This window comes from Crocuta crocuta, unplaced genomic scaffold (assembly GCF_008692635.1).
Source record: "Crocuta crocuta isolate KB4526 unplaced genomic scaffold, BGI_CrCroc_1.0 scaffold174, whole genome shotgun sequence".
NCBI classification, from domain to species: Eukaryota; Metazoa; Chordata; class Mammalia; order Carnivora; family Hyaenidae; genus Crocuta; species Crocuta crocuta.
Window position 1 is genome coordinate 1,659,304 of NW_027530330.1, and position 8,713 is coordinate 1,668,016.

Here is an 8,713-nt window from a genome sequence, read left to right on the forward strand (position 1 = left end):
ATATACTTTTTAGGTTTATTTATTTATTTTGAGAGAGAGAGAGAGAGGCAGAGACGGGGGCGGGGGGTAGAGAGAGAGAGAAAGCCTAATGCAGGGCTCCAACTCATGAACTATGAGCTCATGACCTGACCTGAAGTGAGATGATTAACTAACTGAGCCATCCATGTGCCCCCCAAAAATATTGCTTTAACTCCCAATCTAATTTAATTTTTCAAATATAGGGACCGAGAATAATATTTTTAATAATTTTTTTAATTTTTAAATTTTTTTTAATGTTTATTTTTTTGAGAGAGACAGAGTGCGAGCATGGGAGGGGCAGTGGGAGAGAGGGAGACACAGAATCTGAAGCAGGCTCCAGGCTCAGCTGTCAGCACAGAGCCCGACGTGGGGCTTGAACTCACAGGCCATGAGATCATGATCTGAGTCAAAGTCAGATGCTTAACCAACTGAGCCACCCAGAGGCCCTGAGAATAATATTTTTTTAAACTTCCTAGGTCATTCTACATATAGCCAAGTTTGAAACCTGATTCTCTTCAATGCTTTTGTTATAAAGATGAAGAAATTAAAAGAGATGACCCAAGGCCAACCCTCTAGAAAGTGGAGAGAGGGTTGGAACTCAGGTCTCCTTGTTCTCTGTCTAGTATTCATACCCTCTATTCATATTGCTTTGACCCATGATTCTATCCTTTCTCTTGGCTTTGCTTGGCTCTTTACCCAACCTTAAAGCAGCAATAAAAAATACCAAAATGTGACCAGCATGGCGTTCATATGGATCCACATGTCCAGCTCCTAGCAACTGTGCAAGCTCAAACATCAACCTCAGTTCCATTGTAGGCTGCTGTGCAATGCTTGAGAAAGTCACTTAATAATGCCACTTGCCATCACTATATAATGCATGGTCTCTACACTCAGTGAATCCTCATTCTACACAGCCATCTTATTTCACCCTCCTTTGTTCCTTGTCATGTTATCCAGAGGCTGCTCCAAATTTCTCCTATGCCCCTTCAACCATCTGCCCTAGCTATGTACAATCTCAGCAAACAAAACCATCTGAAATTAATGCCATCTATTTCCCTAGCCTCTCCTCTGTTTGAAATCATCTCCGTATTTAAAACTATCCACTTACCAAGTCTAACTTTTGTCTGTAATTGGATTTAACCTCTCATGTTTTTCTCTAGTACATGTTCCATCCGTCCCCCCAACTCTTCTTTCTCTAATCAGTCATTTATTCTCTGCTGCCTCTTCTCTCTCAGCTTACAAATTTAGGAGCTTTTCACATTTTAAGGGCAATCTTCCCTTACAATTACCACCTTATTAGTACCACTCTACTAATCACCATCTTTCCTTCTTAATAAGATACTATTATCCAGGAAAGCAAGTTTAAATGAGCTTTATATTTGTAAAGCTCTTAGAAGAATATTTGACTCATAACTCCTAGTGATTGGTTGTTGATCACTACCTACCTACCTGTCCTCTATGTTATCTATCCATGATGTTTGCTATTTTTCTATCTACTATCATCTATCTATCTATCTATCTGCTATCATCTATCTATATGTCATCTATCTTCCCATTATCATCCAACAACGTTGTATATATCACTCAAGGCCCTGTTCAAATGGCTTCACCTCTATGAAGCCATTTCTTGATTAATTATGATGACAGGCCTAATCAATCCATGCTTTCTCTCTTTTACCAAATCATTTAGAACATGGTGATGAGCATGGTGCAGAGCATTGCTTCTGCAGTTCAAGTGCCTGGGTTTCAGGCCTGGTTTTGTCATTTACTTACTGCCCATGGGTTGATGAAGTTTTGGACAGGTCCCCCCAAAATATGCCACTTTGGTATAAAGAATATTTTGAGTGAGAAGTAATCAAGACTCAGCATGTTTAGGAAAAGCTTTTTACTTCCCCGACAACTGCCTAAAAAGAATTTAGATGAGGACCTGCTCCAGAAAGAACTGTCACCATAGATAACTACATTAGGTATGATAGGGAGGAACCCAGCAAGGTCTATTTGATCAATGTCCTCTCTGTCCCATTGCTTCTAAGTGGCCCAGGAAACATTTGTTTACCAAACATTAACTCTTTCACTGTTCTTGAGGATTGCATTCCTTCCCTCTGAAGTCCCAGACCCTTCCCCCCTACTCCTTAGTTCAAGATGCCTTGCTGCCTTTGCAATTTCCATGTCTGTGGAATTCCCATATACACAATATTAAATTTTATTTTCTCTGGACAATGTGTCTCATGTCAATTTGATTCTTAGTCCAGTCAGAAGGACCTTGCAGGGGACAGAACATTCTTATTCCCCAACAGGGCCTTGACTTTCAGTTACTATCAGTAATATGGCAATGACAATAGTACCTAGCTCATCAGATTATGATGAAATGTCATGCACAGTAGTATACACAGATATACAGCAGTGACCAAAGAGATGAAGTTTCTACAGCTATGAAGCTTCATTTCAGAGGGTAAAGTAAATAAATGAATAAAAATAAATGTTGATATATAACATCTTAGCTGATCACTTATTTAGAGGTCTTCTAAGAAGGTAAAGAATAATCCAGGGTCCATTCAATGCACTGGAGAAAGAGAGTCCCTGGTGGAGCAAACAGCAGGTACAAAGGTCTAGAAGAATAAAACAAGCTGAAATGTTTGCAGAACTGACATGTCCTTTAACAGAAGCACAGCCAGTGAAGGGGGAAAGAAAATAAGATGAAATTAGAGAGAGAAAGCAGGCTCATAAACCATGGTAAAATGATTTTATTGTATTTAAGTTATAGTAGGAAGAATTGAAGCATTTTAAGAGAATAAACAGCATGGTCCAGTTTTTTTTTTTTTTTTAAAGGAATATTCAAGGGACACCTGAATGGCTCGATCAATTAAGTGTCCAACTTTGGCTCAGGTCATGATCTTATGGTTTGTGGGTTCGAGCCCAGCATCAGGCTCTGTGCTGACAGCTCAGAGTGTGAAGACTGCTTCAAATTCTGTGTTTCCCTCTCTCTCTGCCCCTTCCACCCTCCCTTGCTCACACTCTGTCTCTCTCTGTCTCTAAAAAATAAAAAACAAAAACTTAAAGTTTTTTTAAATACTCTAGAAAAAATAGACAGAAGGGAAGGAAGAAAGATGGAAGAAAGGAAGAAAGAAGGAAGGAAAAAGAATGCTTTGGTTGATATTTCTAGAAATGAAATATTCATGTTCACACATTAGCCTAGTAGCAGGTAAGCATTTACTGGCAGGTTTTATCTTCCACAGGTGGCACCAATATATAGCACCAATATATCTCCCATATGGCATGTTCTTCTTACAATAGAAGATGGTAAGTCCCCTGCCTCTGAATTGAGGTAAGCCTATGACTCCAGCAGTAAGCAGTGAAACTATATGACTTCCAGACTAAGTCATAAAAGGCAACAGAACTTTGCCTTTGTCATTAGAACTCAGCCACTATATTGTGAGGAAGCCAAGCAGCTACACAGAAGAGTCACATGAAGGTGTTCCAGCCACTGTTCAGTGGAGCTACCAAGTAACAGCTATAATTCTCCAGAAACGTGATTGAATGAGTAAACCTTCATATCTAGCCTTCAGCCTTGAGCCAGTCCATCTAACGCAGAACAGGGCAGAGAAAACCTATCCCTGCTGAACCCTAGCAAAATGCAAATTTGTGAGCAAATTAACTGTCATCATTGTTTTAAGTCATTCGATTTTGGGGTGGTTGATTACATAATATTGGATAAACAGAGAAGCAGGTGTTAGTATTATTATTATGTATGCTAATTGCCTATCCAATAGCTTTTCCCTCCTTCCTTCTGAAAAGCAGAACCTCAATTTTCCTCGGAGCAGAAAAATAACCAGTTATAAAAACCTATTTCCCTAAATGTCTTCCAGCTAGTAGCTGACATATGATTCACCTCTGCTAATGAAATATAAGTGGGCATTTACTATTTAAAGGCTTCCAGGAAAGCTATTGTACTCCTAACAAAAAGGGACAGATTCAGTTAGTAGGTGGTTTATGCCTCCACCTTTCCTATCTTATTGTCCATAAGTTAAATATACTATCTAAAGCCATCTTGGTTTAATTGCTTGCCCCCAGAAGTCAGACCACCTGAGTTTGAGTCTGTGTGACATCTCTGAACCTCAGTTTCCTAATTTGGAAAATTGGAATAACAACAGTCCTTATGTTATAGGGTTGTTTTAAGGGAAATAAATGAGGATATTTAAGGGGTTTTGTATATATTGTGTGCTGACTAAACATTAGCACAGTGAATTGTTACTGATTCTGAGCAGTCATAATCTATTCCTCTAATTTTGGTAACCATATCCTTATTTCTCTTCAGGGCAAGACATCTGCCACTCTCAGGCTGTGTGTGTTTTTTGGCTCAGACCTAACCCCAATTCCAGGAGGTACACTGGACACAGGCCTGAGCCATTTGACTCATCACACTTCCCAGGCCCCAGCCTAATTTGTTTAAGGATGGATAAGTGACCCAATCTAAGGCAAAAATGCAATAAGACTTTTGCTGAGACTTCCAAGACAGAGGCAGACATTCTCCAAAAGTGGTCTTAAGGTTGAGAAGATATAAAGTCTGGAACTGCTGTAGCCATTTTGGCCACCACAGGAAGAAAAGATGTCTCAGTATACTGCCAAACAGGAGAGCAGAGATGCTGGGAGAGAGAAATGGGTCTAATGGCATCACAGGTCAGTGTGCATGACTTACACTTACACAATCGAATAACCCCCCCTTTTTACTTCAGCCAATGTGGTTTTTTTCTGCCCAAAGAAAGAGTCATAACTGACTCAGCTATTATTATTATTATTGAAAATTTTATTGAAAAGATGATATACATAAAAGAGAAACATAAATGAGATGCAATATTTTAATTACATAAAATTATGCCACACTGACAATTACTTTTTCAGTTTGCCTATTATCTCAGAAAAATAGGAATAGAAGGAAACTTCTTCAACCTGATAAGAGACATATATGAAAGTCCTATAGCTAATATTATATTAATGGTGAAAGACTAAACACATCACTACTAAAATAGGAAGGGAAGAATGTCCACTCCCACTACTTCTTTTCAACATTGCATTGGAGGTTCTAACACCATAATAAGGTGAAGAAAATAAAAAAATTAAAAATTAAAAAAATAAAAGCAAACAGATTAGGAAAGAAGACACAAATCTTTTATTCACAAATGATATGTTCATTTATGTAAAAATCCTAAAGCTACAAGAACTAAAACTGAGTTTAGTAAGATAGCAAAGTCAATATACAAAAAACAATTATATTTCTACAAATTAGTATGAACAATTAAAAACTGAAATTAAAATTTACCACTTACAGTAGAATCAAAATTATGAAATGCTTAAGAATAAATTTTATAAAAGATGTTTATGACTTACATACTAAAAACTATACACATTGCTGAAAAAAATTAAAGACCTAGGTAAATGGACAGATATACCATGTTCATAGATTAGAAGACTCAATATTGTTAAAATATCATTTCTCTCCAAAATGATCTATAGATTCAAGACATTCTAGTCAAAGTCCCAACAGGCTACTTTGTAGAAGAGGCAAGCTGACTTTAAAACTTATATGAAAATACAAAAGATCCAGAATAGCCAAAACACTCTGGGGAAAAAAGAACAAAGAGACATTTTAAGTTTGTCAAGTATTTTTCTAGGGAGTCATTTCTAGAAGTATAGTTCTAGACAAAAGCCTGGAAATATCCATTAAAAAAAAACATTTAAGGGGCACCTGGGTGGCTCAGTCAGTTAAACGTCCGACTTTGGCTCAGGTCATGATCTCACACACAGTTCATGGGTTCGAGCCCCACATCAGGCTCTGTGCTGACAGCCAGCTCAGAGCCTGGAGCCTGCTTCAGATTCTGTGTCTCCTTCTCTCTCTGACCTTCCTCTGCTCACATTGTCTCTCTCTCTCTCTTAGAAATAAATAAAACATTAAAAAAAGCAATTTAATATTAAAGTAAATTTTGCAGCTCAAAAGCCTTCTATGTGTGAAATATTTTAAAAGTATATTAGTACTTGTCATGAGTTTAAGAAATGCCTGAATGAATGTGTAAAAGGCATGAACTGAAACTTTTCCAAAGAAGACACCCAGATGACCAACAGACACATGAAAAGATGCTCAACATCACTCATCATCAGAGAAATACAATCAAAACCACAATGAGATATGACCTCACACCTGTCAGAATGGCTAAAATTAACAACTCAGGAAACAACAGGTGTTGGCAAGGATGAAGAGAAAGGGGAACACTTTTGCACTGGTGGTGGGAATGGAAACTGGTGCAGCCACTCTGCAAAACAGTATGGAAGTTCCTCAAAAAAATTAAAAATAGAGGTACTTCTATGACTGAGCAATTTCACTACTAGATATTTAACCAAAGGATACAAAAATGCTGATGTTAAGGGGCAAGTGCACCCCAATGTTTATAGCAGCACTATTGACAAAAGCCAAAGTATGGAAAGAGCCAAATGTTTGCCAACTGACGAATGGATGGAGAAGATATGGTATATATGTACAATGGAATATTACTCAGCAATTAAAAAAAATGAAATCTTGTCATTTGCAACAATGTGAATGGAACTAGAATGTATTATGCTAAGCGAAATAAGTCAAAGAAAGAGGTCATATAATTTCTCTCACGTGGAATTTAATAAACAAAACACATGAACACCTGGGAAAGGAAGTAAAAATAAGATAAAAACAGAAAGGGAGACAAACCATAAGAAAGTTAAATACAGAGAACAAACTGAGGGTTGCTGCCAGGTGCTGAGTCGGGAGCGGGGGGTGAGTTAAATGGGTGATGGGCATTAACGAGGGCACTTGTTGGGATAAGCACTGGATGTTATATATAAGTGATGAGTCACTAAATTCTACTCCTGAAACCATTATTACACTATATGCTAACTAATTGGATTTAGATAAAATTGGAAAGAAGGAAGGAAGGAAGGAAGGAAGAAAGGAAGGAAGGAAGGAAGGAAGGAAGGAAGGCAGGCAGGCAGGCAGGCAGGCAGGAAGGCAGGCCGGCCGGCCTGAATGACTCCATGCTTCAGATACCAGATGAATGAAATGGGATGGTTCATGAGGGCTTGGAACTACCTGCTAGTGAAATATATGATGCACTGGAAGAAAAAATATCTAATTTACTAAATAAATAAAATAGTTATAAAATTACTAATAAGTAAAAGGAAAGACATCCTATTATAGGGACAATATTTTACAAATATTTGATGTTTATAATTATTATGCCTTAATAGAGCAAAGGATAATAACATCAATTTTTAGAAACTGTACTAAACTGGGAATCTATATTCCTACTGGATCTGTCACTAACCACCCTTTGGATAAGTTAGTTTAGTTCTCTAGGTCTTAGTCTTGGCAGTTTTGAAAGAAGATTATTAAGGGATATAATTTCTTTTCTTTTTAATTTTTTTAAATGTTTATTTTTGAGAGACAAAGAGACAGAGTGTGACTGGGGGAGAAGGGGCAGAGACAGATGGAGACACAGAATTTGAAGCAAGCTCCAGGTTCTGAGCCGTCAGCACAGAGCTTGATGCGGGGCACAAACTCACGAACCATGAGATCATGCATGACCTGAGCCAAAGTTGGACACTTAACCAACTAAGCTACCCAGATGCCCTTAAGGGACATAATTTCTAAGAGCTCCTCCCAGATCCATACTAAAAATTTTTATTTAGGCTTTCCTGTGTGTGTGTGTCTGTGTGTCTGTGTGTGTGTGTTTCAGCGTTACTTCATTTTGAGATAACTTTCATTCATTTCTTCTCTATAGAATCCACCTCCTTGTAATTTACATCTTTATTAGAGAACATTACTATGAGACTGTGGTTGTTTTGAAGGGATTGGGGGCTATAAAATGGTTTTCTGTTTCATCAAGGACCAGTAAAGAAGGCCTTTAGCATGTCTCTACCAATGACTGTGGATACTTCAATTTTAATTTTCTCTACAGTCCTCCAAAATGTAGTCTTTTACACATCACATGCATGAAATACCACCATTGTTTTTCTCTATTAATTCCAGAGGAAACTAAAGTATTGAAGGATAGATAAGTAAACTAAAAAGTTCAGTGTACAAAATGGAAATAACTAGTTCAAGTTCACCAACTAATCTTTCTCTAGGTACGTCTAAAAGCTCCCTTTAATATTTTTGTAAATCTGATTCCTGACTTAGTAGAGGAGCTATTTTGCTAAAAGAATTGTAATCCAAATAGAGCCCTGTTTAGGCTATCTCTTTTTAGTGCAAAAAGACAGAATTCAAAAAGACAAGCAACATGAATGAAATTTTACAGTCTTAAAAAGTATATTGTCTTTTAGCTGGGATAAAATGAGGTACCATTACCTTATTCTGCCCCAGGCAGGTCCCAGTTGGCAGATCCTCCCATATATGGCATATATGTAGAGTTTGAGATGAAATCTCTTTTCTAAAGATCATACTCCTGGGTTCAGGAGTATTTTTGGGATTTTGAGATTTTCTTTCTTCTTCTGTTCAACTTTATTTTAGAACTTACTATTGGTCCAAAAGAGCTGCTAATTTTTACTAGTGTATGTGAAGCCATTCTGAGATCCAAGTTTCACATATATAAAAAACATGCCAAGTATGGTCTCATGTTATACAATTGCTTTAGCATAGGTTTAAAGAATTAGACTTGGGGTGCTTTGGACAGTG